We start from the raw sequence: 19,765 nt of genomic DNA, 5'->3' as shown, positions 1-19,765 counted from the left end.
ATGGATATCAATGCCGTGAAAGACCTTCCACACTATATGTAGTTATGCTTCTTAGCTCTCTACAACACTGTTAATGAGATGGTATATGACACTCTTAAGGAGAAAGGAGAAACATCGATCCTTCCATACCTAACAAAAGAGGTATATGCAATCATTCTATAGTTTTCTGTTTTTTACATGAATCGTAGTTCGTATGAAATATTAAATCTAATAATCGTGGAGTTTCTTCTTTTATTTTAGTGGGCTGATCTGTGCAAAACATTCCTACAAGAAGCAAAGTGGTGTTCCCAAAAAGATATGCCAACCTTCGAGGACTATCTTGACAATGCATGGCTATCCGTTTCCGGGGCGATCGCCCTTGTTCATTCTTATTTTTTCTTGAATCAAAAGTTCTCAAAGCACACTACAAAAATAACTGTAATTCGCCGCGTGTCTACAGTAACTGTTACTGTAGCCACGCGGCCAAATAGCCACGTGTCTTTATGACAGCGTGGCTATTTGTACATGGAAAACTAATGGCCGCGTGTATAAAATACACGCGTCCATATTGGACACGTGTATTAATACACGTGGCCAACTGTTTTTATCAAATATATATTAATAAAAAAAAATGTAATTAAGGTTTTGTATATGGCCGTGTGTATTAATACACGTGACCAACTATTTTTAATCAAATATATATTAATAAAAAAAATGTAATTAAGGTTTTGTATACTATGCATAATAATATTACTATATACATGCATAATGACTCATTTTATACACTATGCATATAAATCATTGTATTTAGGTTTTTTTTGAAAAAAAAAAGAGAAAAAAACTTTAGTTTTTTAACTATATACATGCATAATGACGCGTACATATCATAATCTTAGATTTGTGCTATTGCTATATATATATATATATATAACACCAAAATTAATAAGGTTTAGTTTTGTACACCATCTACGTTTAATATATATATATATATATATATATACATAACAAAGTTTAAAAACCTATAATTAATACTATCTATATATATATAATATATGCATGCATGTAAATGGTTGATGTAACTATATACATTCATAATGACTTGTATATACCCTAACCTTGGGGTTTATGGCTATATATAGTAAATGCACTTATTGTTAAGAAATCCGTGCTATATATAAATAGTATACTTATGGTTTAGTCCCTTATATAGTACATATACTTAGGGTTAGGGTTTATGGCTATATATAGTATATACACTTAGGGTTAGAGTTAGCGGCTATATATAGTATATATATACACATATGGTTAGGTTTTAGGGCTATATGCTATATGTAAATATTATACTTAAGGTTTACGTGTTGAGTTCCTTATATATGATATACTTATAAGTAAACTCTAACCCTAATTAGGGTTAGCGTTTACATTTATGGACGTATTACAAATAAATTTTGTCTTATTTTAGACTTTAGCAATTTAGCACTAATTTGCATATTGTACTATATATATATATATATATATATATATATATATATACACTAACTCTCTCTCTCTCTCTCTCTATATATATATATATATATATATATATATATATATAACACCAAATTAAGGTTTGGTTTTGTAGACCATCGCCTTAAACATTTCTACGTTTATATATATATATATATATATATATATATATATAAATAAAAAAGTTAAAAAAACCTATAATTAAGACTATATACATATATGCATAATATATGCATGCATGTAAACGGTTTAGAAACTATATACATTTATAATGACTTGTGTGTACCCTAATTAACCTTAGGGTTTATGGCTATATATAGTAAATGCACTTATTTTTAGGGTTCCCTCCTATATATAAATAGTATACTTATGGTTTAGTCCCTTATATAGTACATACACTTAGTGTTAGGGTTTATGGCTATATATAGTATATAGACTTAGAGTTAGGGTTTATAGCTATATATAGTACATACAATTAGGGTTATAGTTTATGGCTATATATAGTATCTACACTTAGGGTTATGGTTTATGGCTATATATAGTATATATACTTAAGGTTAGGGTTTATGGCTATATATAGTATATACACTTAGGATTAGGGTTTATAGCTATATATAGTATATACACTTAGGGTTATGGTTTATGTCTATATATAGAATATACTTTTAGGGTTAGGGTTTATGGCTATATATAGTTAGGGTTTATAGGTATATACACTTAAAGTTAGGGTTTATAGCTATATATAGTACATACACTTAGGGTTAGGGTTTATGGCTATATATAGTATATACACTTAGGATGAGGATTTATGGCTATATGTAGTATATACACTTAAGAGTTATGGTTTATGTCTATATATAGAATATACTTTTAGGGTTAGGGTTTATGGCTATATATAGTTAGGGTTTATAGGTATATATAGTATATACACTTAAGGTTAGGGTTTATAGCTATATATAGTACATACACTTAAGGTTAGGGTTTATGGCTATATATAGTATATACACTTAGGGTTATGGTTTATGTCTATATATAGAATATATTTTTAGGGTTAGGGTTTATGGCTATATATAGTTAGGGTTTATAGGTATATATAGTATATACACTTAAGATTAGGGTTTATAGCTATATATAGTACATACACTTAAGGTTAGGGTTTATGGCTATATATAGTATATACACTTAGAATTAGGGTTTATGGCTATATATAGTATATAAACTTAGGGTTATGGTTTATGTCTATATATTGAATATACTTTTAGGGTTATGGTTTATGGCTATATATAGTTAGGGTTTATAGTTATATATAGTATATACACTTAAGCTTAGGGTTTATAGCTATATAGAGTACATACACTTAGGGTTAGGGTTTATGGCTATATATAGTATATACACTTAGGATTAAGGTTTATGGCTATATATAGTATATATACTTAGGGTTATGGTTTATGTCTATATATAGTATATACTTTTAGGGTTATGGTTTATGTCTATATATAGTATATACTTTTAGGGTTATGGTTTATGGTTATATATAGTTAGGGTTTAAAGGTATATATAGTATATACACTTAGGATTAGGTTTTATGACTATGTGCTATATGTAAATAGTAGGGTTCAAAGGTTGATTTCCTTATATATGGTTTATGGTTTATGTCTTAGTGCTTAATTTGTAGCATGTATAGTACATACTCTCAGGGTTAGGGTTCGTATTTACGTTTTACAAATAACAACAAAAATATATATATTTATATATAGTATTTTAATTTTACTTAAAATATTATACAATATATATACGCAGGGTTAGGGTTTATGATTTAGTTTTACGGTTACGGTTTAGGGTTTATTTTTATGGGTTAGAGTTTATATAAACCCCTAAATCATATTTGTTTTAGGGTTTAGCACTATATATAGTACATATACTTAGGTTCCGGTTTGTGTTTACACACACACACACACACACACACACACACACATATCAAAAATATACAAATGGCGACGTGTATAAGGGAATTGGCCATGTGGCCAAAATTTGTGTAGGTAGGCGCACAGGACAATTCCCGCGCACCACCTGGCCATTACTTTTAAATATAATATATATATATATATATATATAAACATTTGCAAAAAAAAAAAAAAAATCGTTAAATGGGTAGCTTCCAGAGGAAGCTACCCATTTTCGACCGTGTATTATCTCACGGTGTGTTCTCTCTCTCTCTCTCTCTCTCCGTCAGTACTGCACCACCGGCCAGCTCCCCGACCACCACGTGGCCGACCTTCCCTTCGGTGACATGCCCTTTCTCTAGCTCTCTCTCTAATATCTCTCTCTCTCTCTCTCTCTCTCTCTATTGAACTTGCTCGTTTAGTAAAACCACACGTGTGGTTTTCCTTTTATTTTATTTTCTTTTTCAGTTATTAAATTTTTTTTTCTCTCCAAAAATGCAGGTACGAAAAATACAAGAATCATATATTACACCACATAACACACGATTGTGAGTAATTTTTACATTTTATTTGGTTATGTTTTTGCTATAATAAATTTAGTACATTTTAATGTATTTGTTTGGATATTTTCTTAATTGCTTTTCTTTTCTAGTATGTGGATTTAGCAATTTAAAACAGATTAAGGTTTTTTTTTTTTTTTTTTTTCATGCAATGTTACTGATAATTTGTTGCGATTGTGTATATATTGTTCTATTATATTTTATGTTTTGTTGCGGTTGGTCATTATGCATGGGAAATATGCGTACAGTTTCATTTTTTGGTGATATATATTGTTTTGTTATTTTTTTGGTTTTGCGGTGCCACGTGACTTTATGTTGCTATTATCAGTTTTTGGCAATTATTAAGAAAAAAACCAGAAAAAGGAAAATCGCCATTATTTTAACATTATAATAAAAGGATCATAACCAACAATTTCATCCAAAATTAAAATCAATAATTAAAAACAATAATTTGTGTTACAAATATATACACAAATTATAAAAATAATAAATATGTCGTGAACGTTTTTATAAAATGGTAAAGTATTTTTCGAAACAAATTTTAAACGGAGAAAACAAACTCCCCATCATTTTCAACTTGATAATAAAAGGATCATAACGAACAATTTTTAGTCAATACCATAATCAATAAATATAATCAATAATTTATGTTACAAATATATATAAACCCTAAAAATAATAAATATGCCGTGAACGTTTGTATAAAATGGTCAAGTAATTTTTGAAGCAAATTTTAAACGGAGAAAACAAACTGAATCCTTAAAAAAAAAAACAGAAACCCTAACCAAAACCCTAAACCCTAAAACCTTAAAAAAAAACAAAAACCCTAACCCTAAACCCTACCTAAAACAAAACCCTAACCCTAACCCTAAACGCCAAACCCTATAACAAAACAAAAACTCTAACCCTAAACCCTTTTTTTTTAAAAAAAAACCTAAACCCTAACCCTAAGCCCTAAACCCTAAACCCTTAAACAAAAAACAAGAACCCTAACCCTAAAAAAAAACCATAATCCAAAAACCCTAAACCCTAAACCCTTTAAAAAAAAAAAAAAAGAACCCAACCCTAACCCTAAACCCCAAACCCTATAACAAAACAAAAACTCTAACCCTAAACCCTTTTTTAAAAAAAACCTAAACCCTAACCCTAAACACACTAAACCCTAAAACAAAACCCTAACCCTAACCCTAAACCCCAAACCCTATAACAAAACAAAAACTCTGACCCTAAAACCCTTTTTTTTAAAAAAAAAACCCAAACCCTAAACCCTAAACCCTAAATCCTAAAACCATAACCGTAAAACCGTAAAACCCTAACCCTAAGCCCTAAACCCTAAACCCTTAAAAAAAAATCAAGAACCCTAACCCTAAACCCTAAAACAAAACCCTAACCTTAAACCCTAAACCCTTAAAAAAAAAAAAAAAGAACCCGAATCCTAAACCCTAAATGCTAAGACAAAACCCTAACCCTAACCCTAAACCCTATAACAAAACAAAAACTCTAACCCTAAACCCCTTTTTGTTTAAAAAAAAAATAACCCTAACCCTAAACCCTAAAACAAAACCCTAACCCTAACCATAAACCCTAAACCCTTTTTTTAAAAAAAAACCTAAACCTAAACCCTAACCCTAAACACTAAATCCTAAAACCCTAAACCCTAAATAACCCTTAAACCTTAAACCCTAAACCCTAAAACCCTAATCCCTAAACCCTAAATAAACCCTAAACCCTAAACCTTATTTACAATACAATATCATTGGCCATGTTATTAATAATTATTTAAAATAATTTAAAACAATACTCTGAATCAACAATTTAAAACAAACATTAAATTTAAACAAGATCAACGACTACGTTAAATTCTTAAGAAGTTCGTATTCTAAGGAATTTAAGCACTTTAATTGCTGAAATGAAATAACTGAATTTGTTTCAGCCTGTTAAATCACATACAGATAAATATGGACAAGTCTTGGATGTCAGCACGTAGGGGTACGACACAGTATAATGATGGGTGTAGAGCGTTCGTGGAATTTGCCATTCGTAACTGTACGGCCGCTGATGGCAAAATTTATTGTCCCTGTAATTATTGCCGGAATAACCAGCGGTACGCCCCAGATTACATTCTTGCCCACCTAACAGGGGGAAGGGGAATGACTCCGGGATACAGTTTGTGGTATATGCACGGTGAGACTGGTGGGCTGTTCCTGGTCAGTGTCCAAGTCATCCCGGTGTCACAAATTCGGCTGTCGGTAGCACTGAACCAGTTGAATGCACAGAACAAGACGGAGACCTGGAACAGGGTGGTGACATGCACGCCATGTTGCGTGACGCCTTCGGCGTGCACAAAGTAGGTGAAGCCTTCAGTAGCCAATCGCAAGAAGTTAATGAAGGAACCTTTGGAGGGGACGCATTGAAGTACCACGTGTTACCCAGATAATCAACCCTAGAGGGGGGTGAATAGGGTTGATGGCAAACTTTTCTCTTAATAAAAATTATACTGAATTAAGAATATAGAACAATATAAAATGCAGTATAATGCAAACAATATAAATATTGGAACAATAATGAAGAGATAGAGAGAGAGATTCAAACTCAGCGATTTATCGTGGTTCGGTCCACCTGACCTACGTCCACTCCCCAAGCACACCACTTGAGATTTCAATCCACTAAACAAAACTCCTTGCAGGTGGAGTTAAAACCTTTACACTTCAAGAGTAACTTACTCTTCTTCACAAGGTGGAAAAATCTCCTTCACACCTCACAAGGGTCACACCAACCCTCTTGATACAATAGATTGTGGATCGGGTTTGAGATTTCTCTCACAATAACAATTCTCCTTTTTGAGAAGGATATACAATAAGGCTTTTACAACAAAATCTCTCTCACTAGAACTCTTGTATGAAATGAACTTGAAGGCTCAAATGAATTTGAATGAAAGAAAGAATGCTTTGAGTTCTAAGCTTGCTTGTTTCTCACTTGATTGAATGATATAAAAATGAGATCTAAGGTCATGTATTTATAGGACAAGCAAGAAAATAACCGTTGGAGAGAATTTGAATTATGCTAGCTAATTTTCCAAGTTGCAACCACATTTTCAAAGTCTGAATTCGTTGCTAGCTAACCTTTCAAGTTGGCAACCAGATTTTCAAAGTCTGAATTCGTTGCTAGCTAACCTTTCAAGTTGGCAACCAGATTTTCAAAGTCTGAATTCGTTGCTAGCTAACCTTTCAAGTTGGCAACCAGATTTTCAAAGTCAGAGTTCGTTGCTAGCTAACCTTTCAAGTTGGCAACCAGATTTTCAAAGTTTGAATTCGTTGCTAGCTAACCTTTCAAGTTGGCAACCAGATTTTCAAAGTCAGAGTTTGTTGCTAGCTAACCTTTCAAGTTGGCAACCAGATTTTCAAAGTTTGAATTCGTTGCTAGCTAATCTTTCAAGTTGGCAACCAGATTTTCAAAGTCAGAGTTTGTTGCTAGCTAACATTTCAAGTTGGCAACCAGATTTTCAAAGTCAGAAATCGTGGGTAGCTAACTTTTCAAATCTGAAATTTGGTTTTCAAAGACAAAATAAATTCCAGCAGAATTTTTATACTTGAAATCTGATTTTAATGTATTTTTCGTATTTCAAAAATCCATGTATGCAATGTATGAAGGGTCCTAAGGTCATTCTAGAGTAAGGAGCCTCAGGAGTTCAATCATATAAGAGCTTTACACGAATACCCTAATAAAATACGGATTCTTCAATCTTGTGTTCTTCACAGCTTAAGGGCTTCTTGCTTTGAATTCCAAATGCCTTAGATTCTTTTTGGTCCTTTGAGAATGTGTGCTCGAATGTTCTTTGCAACTATCATACTTGAAGTAAATACATTAGAGCAACAAGATATAATTTGTTATCATCAAAATATTTGCAATATAATTGGATTGACGCCATAAGGCTAACACCACGAGTTGTTAAAGACTGCCGAGAAGCCACTTCATCCTTGGACAAAGCATAGTAAACTGAGTGCTACTGTACACATGTACAACTTGAAGTGCGTTGGAGGTATTAGCAACAAAATTTTTTCAGATATTCTCAAGCTTATTAGTCAGTTATTGCCTTCTTGTGATGAGACCTTGCCAGTTAATACATACAAGGCGAAGAAGTTCTTCAGTTCCATGGGTCTCGGGTATGAAAAGATTCCGGCGTGTCGTAATGACTGTATGTTATTCTGAAAGACAATAAGGAATTAGATTCATGTACCGTATGTGGAGAATCCAAGTGGAGGGTTGATATACATTTAGATCAGGATGGTGAGGTCATATCGTCGAGGAAAAAACGTCCAGTGATGGTGTTGAGGTGGTTTCCACTCATCCCACGGCTACAAAGGTTATTCATGTCGGAGCATACTGCGCATTATATGAGATGGCATGCAGAAGGCCGCACCAAGGATGGCGTATTAAGGCACCCCGCCGACGGTGAGGCATGAAGATCATTCGACATTCTACATCCGGATTTTATGGCAGACAGTAGGAACGTGTGGCTTGGATTGACAGCAGATGGATTCAATCCATTTAGGAACGTGAGTACATCCTACAGCACATGGCCTGTATTGCTTGTACCGTACAATTTGCCTCCTTGGATGTGCATGAAACAGACGTCGTTCATCCTGTCACTCGTTATCCCTGGACTGAGCTCACCTAGTATGGATATCGATGTCTACCTTCAGCCATTGATTAATGACCTGCTGGAGCTGTGAAACGTAGGGGTACGGACATTAGATGCTTTAAAGATGGAGAATTTTACTATGCGAGCTCAGTTGATATAGACAATAAATGACTTGCCTGAATATGCAGATTTATTCGGTTGGCCGAACAGAGGTGTGAAGGCATGTCCTTGCTGTATGCATTCGACACGTTCTAAATATTTGAAGAACGGAAAGAAATTTTGTTATATGGGACATAGGAGATACTTGCCAACTGAACATCTGTGACGGCTGAACAGAAGAACATTGGATGGGACTGAAGAATTAGAATACACTCCAAACGTGTCATTCGGGGACGAGATCCTCCAACAATTGGACGTGATTGCATTTGGGGATGAGGACGCTGGTAAGAAGAAACAGAAGAAGCGCATGACGGGTGAACGAAATTCTGATGATGTTGTGTGGAAGAAAAAAAGTATTTTCTTCAGATTGCTGTACTGGAAGGACAATTTGCTCCGGCACAATCTTGATATCATGCAAATAGAAAAAAATGTCATGGACAATATACTTGGCACTGTTTTGGACATCAAAGGGAAAGCAAAGGACAACCTGGCAGCTTGGCTGGACTTGCAGGAAATGAGGTTGAGACCGAAGTTGCACCCGTTCACAGCCACAAATGGTAAGACATATATGCCGTTGCCTGTCACACGATGTCCCGGACGGATATGCCTCTAACATTTCACGATGTGTTCGACTCAAGGAACGTACAATTTTGAGGTTGAAGAGCCATGATAACCACGTACTGATGCAGCAGCTTCTCCTAATTGCATTGCGCCAGTTACTGCCAGATAAAGTGGTTAGACCTCTTGTGGAGATGTCTGCATTTTTTAGAGGCATATGCTCAACCAACCTAATACAAGATGAGATGGACCGACTGCAGGGTGACGTCTGTATCACATTGTGCAAGCTGGAACAGGTATTTCCTCCAGGGTTTTTTTCCAGCATGGTTCACTTGATCGTGCATCTTGTACGCGAGTGTAGGCTCAGCGGGCCCGTGCAGTATAGGTGGATGTACCCGGCAGAGAGGTAAAATTTCACTATATATATATATTAAATATTTTGATGTAATTGGTTTCCTAAACGAGGACAATCTCTTGATGTGTATGTGTGTACACCAAGAGCCTTTGGGGTTTCAAGTCTAATGTGCGCAATAAAGCGGCCATTGATGGGTGCATTGCGGAGGGTTACATAGCGATCGAGCTGGTAGCGTTCTGTTCAACCCAAAAGCACCAACCTTCCACAACAGACCTCAGAGAAATCCTGATGGTTCCAAGGGGGCGGGAATGCGAGTTAGCCTGAACCGGTTGACAATGCACCAAATTCATCGTTATGTTGTGTTCAACTCTGAAGAGTACCTCCATTTGTGGATATAAGTAGTGTTTACATATTTAACAGGTTTCAAATAAAATTATTAATAATAATTACTATATAATTATATCCGCTGAATGTAGGATGCACAAAGACGCTCATAGGCGATCATGCAATAGGGGTTGTGTCATAGATGCTCTTATTGAAGCCCAATATCATGAGCAGTTCTGCGAATGGTATCGTGCATATGTAAGGAAATAGTGGTATTTTCGTATATAGTATTTAAGGATGTTCAGCCCCATTTGAAGATAGGGTTTAGCAATATGCCGTAATTAACCAATGTGGTCTATAATATTTGAAATTATAACATAGGTCGATGGACTGGACGATCAACGTAGGGAGGGATTGGGCCAACAGTTGGTTATGCGTTGTAGGGGGCTAAAGGAGACAGCAGTCAAGTATAACAGGTATGTGGTAAACGGAAAACTGTTCCGTACGCTTGCCCATGATGTGGGAAGGAGGACTCAGAACAATGGCGTATGTGTGCCAACCGTTGAAGGGGAGACGTACTACGGGCAGTTAACCGATACAGTTGAGGTCGAGTACTATGACCGAACTACATACGTCCTATTCAAGTGCAATTGGGCGGACCCCACGATGGACAGAGGATTCAGAATAGACGACTATGGCCTAGTGTTTGTCAACTTCAATCACCTCGTCCACAGGGGAGAACTAATTACTGACGAGTCTTACACATCTCAGGTAGACCAAGTATTTTTCGTCAAAGATGGAAGGAATCCGAATTGGGTTTGTGCCGTGAGGACTAAACTGCGCAACGTGTACGACATTGGTCAGGGGGAAGGGAGTAATGATGCAGGTACAACCTATCACGACGGCGTACCGCTTGTATTAACAACTACTCATCTGCATGATATAAATGACGAATTCAAGCACAACAGGCCCGACATTAATCCGATTGAAGCTCCCGTTATACAATGATTGCTATATTCATTCTTGGTACAATTCGCATAAACTCAATATATTTTTTTTATTTGCATAAATCTTATTGTTTAATTTGCATATTCATTAGTAATATATAAAATACAAATTTTAATTAATTTGTCTACATTTGTTCGCAGGTATAGATGGACCAGAGACCCCCTCCTTGTGCATATCGGGCACCATGCCTACCCGTGCCCCCCATGACCACGCCCATAGCTTTGGTGCCACTATATACTGCGGGGTGGCCACACCACCCAGATGCCGCTTATAGACCATTGTTGTCGGGTACGGTGGCCGTTCCCACGTCAGATCGCGGGCAGACCAGCACAGCTGGATATTCTTGTTCTCCTTATTCGGAGCCGCCGGCATTCTCGCAGATGAGAATCACCCCACCAGGTCACGTGACTCGATGGTGGGTGCGAGAGGGTTATGATGGGCTGGGCCAGTGTGGTTATGCGCTGTACTTTCCATATCCCTATACTGGACCTACGTCATGTGGATCTGATAGTGAGACACAGGATGATAGGTTTCCGCTGACACAGACGGGAGAGATGCAGATGCAGGGTATGGGGTTAAGATAGATGCTAGCATCGGCAATGAGTCAGGGACCTGCTATGGGGTTGAGACAGTTGCCAGCACCAGCAGGGAGCTAGGGCCCAACGCCTTGGGAGAGCCAGGTGCTGCTATCTGGGGAGAGCCAGGTATCGGTTTCTGGTGAGAGTCAGATGCCAGATTTTGGGGGGGAGCCAGATTCCCTATGAGGGGGACGTTGCGATGTTGGGTCTTGATTAGTTGGCCCCCGATAGCCCACAGGATATGGTTTTAGATGATGATCAGCAGCCTCCTTCAGTGGATGGGGTTAGTGAGGAGCATGCAGGCGACCCAGCGACCCATCGCATACAGACTGACCTGATTCGGTTGATGAGTAAGTACATATTTATACATCATTAAAACTCATATAATGTTACTAATAATTAATATTAAGTTTGAAAAAAATATAAATTGAATTTAAAATTTATTAATAAAATTAAGTTTTTTAGTGTTAAACAATTAAATGTTGTATATTTTTTTATTAGGGTACAACCCAGACAGGAGCATCTATTATGAGGTGGTTAGGGACCCCGAGAGGAATTGGGTGCTCCCGAGGGGGAAGAAGATTGTGTTCCAGTACAATGCTGCAATACAACCCATAGGACAAGCCTGCAATCATTTTAGGCATGCTACGGGCATGCTTATCAGGAGCGGGTCCTACATACATATGCGAGACGAATGGGCAAAAGTAGATAAGAACATTAAGAACGTTATGTGGGACGCGTTGATGGTATGTTTATGAATCTAATTTATTTATTTATTTATATGTTTTATGTATTTAAATTAAACTTAAAATTTAGTTCTTGTTGAACTGTTAAAATTAATGCTTAAATTGAATGTGTAGGAAGAGTTTTATCTACCTGTATCTATTGACGAGCGCAAGGCACAGCACGAAGCGTGGGCTGATATTGGCCGTAAGCACCGATCGTGGAAGTCGAAGTTTTAAACCAAGCTACATATTCAAGACGGTGGCACACCCGAGATTATATGTCCGCGAGTGCCAGAGAAAGTTTTTGAGAAGTTTGACGCAGCAGATGTGGAGTACCTGCTGAGCGATTGGTGCACTGAGCAAAAAAGGGTATGTAGATCTTTGATTGTATTACAAAATTGGAGCTTATTTTTAATAATAGTTCATTTAATATTATTACTACTTTAAGTGTGTCAATGCTTACATTTTTTTGAAATGTTCAATGCGTAGGCGACTTCTAAATGGATGAAGCGGCTGGGGGAGCAGAATGACCACCCTCATTATCTGGGCTCCAAAGTTATGCCAGATTTAATCACGATGAGGTATAAACAGATATATGTATATGTTTTTCATACTTGTTGCTAATTGTTTTTTTTTTTACACTATTTTCTCACTCTAGTGTTTGTTATATATTTCAACTTGATGGCGACAGGCATGTACATCTGGCACGCCCCCCATTTGTGCCGAGTCGTTCGTGAAGACGCACACAAGGAATGACAGCACTTACCTGAATGAACGTACATGGGTCTTATGCGTATGCTACTGATCTATTTTACTTATATTTCTAAGTTATGCGTGTGTTATGGCATTATTTAATACATGTGTACTTTACGTTGACGACGTACAGGAGAGGATGACGCAGGGTTTATCCAGTGATCCTGTTGCCATGCAGAGCGTCTCAGGAGACACGATGCGTTGGGCACTGAACGACGTGTACGAACAGGCGGTTGGGAGGCCTGAGTATGCGGGGAGGGTTCGCCAGGTTGGGCCGAACGTTACTCCTATTCGTGGGACGTGTTTCTCGTACAGGGCTCGCTCACAAGGGGGACCATCCGAGGGCATATCTTGGGATTGGACTGAGCATGCTCGGGAGATGGCGAAAATTCGGGAGATGCTACGTGTTGAGCGAGAGAGAAATGCGTCTTGGAGTAGTGCATGCGACAGTTCGAGGCATTCATATCCTCTATGGGAGTATCACATGGCACAGTAGGTGCTCAGTAGTATTCGCCTGCAAATGTAGGTCGTACGTCGTCTGTTAGTAGTGCATCTGCAGGTATGATTTATATTGTGTATACGACAAAATTATTTTCAATTTGTTTTCATTACTTATTTAAATTTGCATTTACCTATATATACTTTAATTGTTTTTATTACTTGCAGGTAATGCGACAACGATTGGTCCGTTGTCACCTACACGACGACGGTTGAGCCAGCACTCTCCTGTCACTACACCATCCCTCGCTACACCATTCCATGCGCAGCAATCACTAGTTGGCGAGTACACGCCAACCACGATACCTCCTGATCCGCAGGGACACCCTCCAAATCTGTAGATATTTTGTGTAATTATTTCCTGTAATTATTTTTTGTTAGTAATGAATATGTTTATTTTTTGTAATTATTTTTTGTTTGTAAAGATTTGTGTAATTAATAAATATGTTATTAATTATTGATTTGTGTAATTTGATTTTGTGATATTTTGGGGTAAAATAGATTTTGCGATATTTTAGGCTGGAAATAAGAACATTACCAAAAAAAAAAAAAATTAAATAGATTAAAAAAGTAATTAACCCAATTTTTTTTTTAAAAAATAAAAACTAAATTAAAAAACAAATATAAAAAAGAATTAAATAAAAAATTAAATTTAAATTTTTAACAAATTGTCACGTGTACTTAATACATGCGGCTGACTGTCAGTCGCGTGTACTGTGATACAAGTGGCCACTTGGCTGCGTGTATTTCAGTACACGCGGCAAAATGTGCATTTAGTTACAACCGGATCTAACACGTGTCACGTGTCTATTTACATGTGGCAAAATGCAGTTTTTTTTTTTTGTAGTGGCACGCACTTGAGGGCTTAGAAAAATACCACGACCTTTTGTGTTGGCCGTCCATTATTTTTCGACTTCGTAATGATCTGAGCACTTTGAAAGTATTCTTTTTACAAAATAATATTTCGTAGTGTCTTTTTGTGTAAAATGAATATTAAGGTCAATTGGATCATCATTGGAACCACTACGTCACACTAACATATTAAGCTATTTATTTGAAATACGGGGAGAGTTAAAGAGAGGCGAAACTGCGAATTCAATCCATTGCTACATGCGTGAAACTGGTGTTTCTGAGGAAGTTGCTGAGAAACACATCCGTAACATGATTGATAGGACTTGGAAAAAGATGAATGAAGAGCAAGAAGTTGATTCTCCATTTGGAGAAGCTTTAGTGGTAACAGCAATCAACCATGCTCGGATTGCCCAATGCACGTACCAATATGAAGATAGGCACGGAGCTCCAGACACCAGAGCGAAAAATCGAGTCCTTTCATTGATAATAGAGCCTATTTTACTCAATGAGAGATATATCCTTCTCTATCAATTACGAACATGTATGCTCAGAAAATAAGAATAATGATAATAAATTACGAACATGTATGTGTGGCGGAAACGTGTGCTAAGAGTGAAAAATAGATTCCAAATAAAGTAGCTTTTGGCTACGTTTGAATACATTGTTATTTTCTATCTCTAATTTTGTGTTTTTAATGTAAATATTAATAAATAACTTAAAACATAAATAGTGTATTTAAATTACGATTTTACCCAAACTCAAAACAAAAACACTTTAAAACGAGTAATGCTAGAAGTCATTCTTTTGTTACTCTTGTATCGCTCCAAAAATAATGTGGCTTTTAAAATTACCATTGAGCTTGCGGTTAATAGATTATTATTAAATTTTGATGAAATGATGATTTTAAAAGCCACATTATTATTAAGGGATACAAAAATGACTTCTAGAATTATTTTCTAAAACACTTAATTGGCAAGTGTAACATTACCGAGAAAGGTGAAAGAATGACTATAAAGACTTTTTCTTCACAATGACCTCCTGTCACTTTTAAAAAGTTCTATATGAATATACTTTAGTGTATATATATATATATATATATATATATATTTTTCAAAAAAAAAAAATAATTTGGCCATTGTCCCTTTAAAAAACAGTTCAAAAAATTAAGTATACAAAGAAATGTGGTTTCATACAGCCTCGAAAAAAGTAGGTCTCATATGAATTTAAGTTAAATTTACATCAAAATTAATGATATTTGTTAGTTAATAAACGAGTTTTATCTGCAAGACTTTACTGATCATGAAAATGAACAATTGAAAATGAAAGTTCCACAATATGAGAATAATTTAGTCCAACATTAAAACTTTCAAAGATTGTCAAATATTTCTAAATTATGCCAATGGTTCAAAAGCACCAAAAGATCAATTGTCTACCAACTTTTTTATCGAGTTGTTGTACTTGTGTTTACTCTTCCCGTTTTTACCGCAACCACAAAACGAGCATTTTCAATCATTAATATTGTCCAAGTTACGATCAATTGAATAACTTCAACTCAAGGCTGCTTTTAGCATTGACTCTCTTTCATGAAAGGAATGTAAACTCAAATTTAAAGTGGATGTCACTTTAAAACATTTAGGAGTGTGATATTCATTGTCAAAGTCTCGATGTGTTGGGTCATCATATGTATCATTGTAATTTGTGGGAACACTGCTCCTCAATATGGAATCCGTAATTAATTTGAAATGAAATATGCCTTTTAAATAAATTTAATTTGAATTGATTATTCCAAATTCCAGGCTTGATTAATTTTGTAAAGAGTTAATAAAATGAAATGTACTCAAAGAAATATGATATAAAGAGTAAAAGAATAATCAAGAGATTAAATCGAGAATTCAATGATTAAAATATAGAGAATTAAAGCGATAGTATTTTTCATGGCTTTAAATTTTATTATGGATACTAGCCTATAACCCACCCTATGCATGGGTTTTTTCATTGTATTTTTAATATTAGCATCTAATGTGCTATTCTATGCTCGATATCCACATAAACGTACATATGTGTATTAAATTAACTAAAATGTTTCTATTATATCCACACAATTGAGTAATGATATTAACAAATGGAATTGTCAGGAAGCAAATGAGATTCGCATTCATATAGGAATTCCACAAGCGTAAAACATTTAAAATTAGAGGAGTAAAAGGTTTAAAATTAGTGGATAGGTCCTATAATAGTCAATATCTACATAAGACGCCTATTTGTGGATAGCATTTATCTAAAATCTCGGCAAGCTCAAATTTTTACTTGCAAGAAACATCAGAACGCCGAAGATATGGAAATTTCATATAAATTAGAGAGTTCAGTTTTTGGCAAGTGTTTACAATGATTTTTACTATACATGTTTGCAACTCACCACACTACAGAAAATTTTGCAATTCTGGACGGTTTCAAACTGTCCAAAAATTGCAAAAAACGGTCTGTAAAAAGGTCCAGACGGTTTTTTATGGACGGTTTTAAATTGTCTAGGAAAATAAGTCACTAAATTGGGTTCTGGACGGTTTGGGCCAAGCCGTATGTAATCATTTACAAACAGTTTGGTCCCAAATCGTCCGTAACTATTTAGGGACGATTTGAGCTCAAACCGTTCGGAATTTGTCCAAACCGTCCGGAATTTGTTGTGGATGGTTTGGCATAATTTTACAGATGGTTTGGGCCCAAACCATCTGGAAAAATTCTGGACAAATAAAAAATACATTTTTTTTTAATATAAAATTCCTTAATACAAAACCTGCAACATCATCGAAATCCAAATGGTACCAACAACAGTCTGTGCAAATCCAAATTCAAATTCTTCACAACAACAATCTACGTACTAGCTAGCTTACATATTTCAAAATTCAAACGCCTATATATTACAGAATTCAAGTTCAAATACATAATTAAAACCCAAAAAATTTGAAACCTATAATCTGGCAAGGACAACAGCTAGACATCACCTTCTTGGTTGTTTTCCATTGATGGTTGTTTTCTCGTCATAATCATGGCTACCATACGTTTGACACTTGCCAGCTCTTCTTGTTGCGCAGCATATTTGGTGTTTTGCTCTTCGCACAAAGTCTTCAAACGTTCCATCTCAGCAGCCATCTCTAATTCCCTAGGAGTAGGCGCACTAGATATTGATAACATTTATCCATCTATGCAGCGGAAAACATAAACCTAAATAGCGAAAATCATAACATAAACATCTTTTACAAATAATCATAAACAAAGAGCCATATTATATCTATCTGTTTTAGTCTTTTCTCAATATGAATACTTAACAGAAATGGGTTTCCAAGAATAAGTGACACAAGCGTCACAAGCCATTAACCAAACCTATAAACAGGTTGACAACCCGTGGTCCACTAATTACGACCGTTACGGCGAACTTTAGTCATAACATCCCAAGTATCCTTCTACAACACCATCAACTACGACTTGAATACCTGTATCTAGAGGAACATCATCTATACGGTTGTGGGGGTTTGCCACATCCGTATAGGTGGAATTATGAGCCCACCATCTTAACATAAATAAATATACTAAGACCTCAGAGGTATACTATTCACTGAGTTTTCACAAAAAACCAACTTTTCCGTTATAGTCTTGTGAGCACTATAACAGCTACCAATTTTATAAAGTTTTGTTTGAGAAGCCCTCATAGCTGATATAGCAAACACCGACTAATAGAAAACATTTAAACATACTAGGCAACTAAGATTATACATAGGAGTTCCATTATAGAAACAACTACGTACGACCTCACCTACGATAATACTTTGTGGTTTGTTTGCTTAGATTTATATACACACGAGGATATTCACATGCACATAACCCATAAGCTTAAAAATGGCATTTGGTTATCGGTACTAAGACATCCATATTACTAGAAATTGGCAATACTAAGCCTAAACCTCCAAGCCAATTGCCTTAGAACGTCAATGTGATCATGCGAGTATTAGAGTTAGACTCTAATATGCTAGCATATCATAACTGAAGAACAACGACAACTTGCGAGGCCTTATATAGATGTTAGCATCCCATAATACCAAGCCTAAACCTTCTAGCAAATTGTCTTTGAACATCAATGTGATAGTTGAAGAACATTGACAACTCACGAGGCTTTACATAGACGCGGGTATCTCTACCTCTAGACAATGCAATCATCTATGCACTCAAAAACTTAATGCATTTAAATCATGCAAATAATACGTTTAGTAAAACTACAATATATAAGACATACAACACATTCCATCACAACACATTCCATCACATCGCAATATATGTATCCACATGCCCGTGTCATGAGCCGAGGCTCTGGTGACATAGAATCGAAACTCATATTAACATAGAATCATCACTTCCATTAACATAAAGTCGTCACTCACATTATCATAGAGTCGGAGCTCGCATTAACATAGAATCATCTCTTCTATTAACATAGAGTCATCACTTACATTAACATAGAGTCGTAACTCAAGGTTTTGCCCTTAAACACGCAATGCATCATGTTCCTAATTTTATAACTCACTCAAAATCACATTCATTTACAATGCAATCATAGTCTACAAAAGTTCATCACTTACATTAACATAGAGTCGTAACTCAAGGTTGTGCCCTTAAACACGCAATGCATCATGTTCCTAATTTTATAACTCACTCAAAATCACATTCATTTACAATGCAATCATAGTCTACAAAAGTTTCCAACCATACATTTAGTCACACTATTCATTCCAACTCCACATATCATATTCATACTTCAAAACATCATCATAATTTCAATATACTTGAAAGTACTCAAATCATTCAAAACAGATATATTCAACCACTACAAAAATCGCTGCAGTTTGACACGTGTCTACAGTACCCGTTACTGTAGACACGCGTCAAATTTGACACGTGTCTCAAAAGACACGTGTCAAATTGTGCATGCGTCAAAAATGGACACGTGTAATAATACACGTGTCCGTTTTGACACGTGTATTTAATACGCATGTCCAAATTGTACACGTGTATTAAAGACACGTGTCAAAACGGACACGTGTATTATTACACGTGTCCATTTGGACACGAGTATAAAATACTCGTGTCGAACTGGACACGTGTAATAATACACGTGTCCAAATGGACACGTGTCTTTAATACGTGTGTCCACTTTGGACACGTGTATTTTTACACGTGTCAAATTGGTATTTTTTGCCAAAATAAACATTAAAAAAAAAAAAATCAGTGTTGTATTAATTTTTAAAAAAAAAAAAAAAATTAAACTCATTATCTTAT

General features: G+C 35.7%; 1 pseudogene; it reads left to right on the top strand.

Annotated features, from left to right (window-relative positions):
• Window positions 1–14,998, top strand: LOC133860211 (tricyclene synthase TPS4, chloroplastic-like; annotated as a pseudogene).
• Window positions 14,999–19,765: the final 4,767 nt, after the last annotated feature.

This window comes from Alnus glutinosa, chromosome 2 (genome assembly GCF_958979055.1).
Source record: "Alnus glutinosa chromosome 2, dhAlnGlut1.1, whole genome shotgun sequence".
Taxonomy (NCBI): domain Eukaryota; kingdom Viridiplantae; phylum Streptophyta; class Magnoliopsida; order Fagales; family Betulaceae; genus Alnus; species Alnus glutinosa.
The sequence above is the reverse complement of the archived record's forward strand: the minus strand, read 5'-3'. Positions and strand labels throughout refer to the sequence as shown.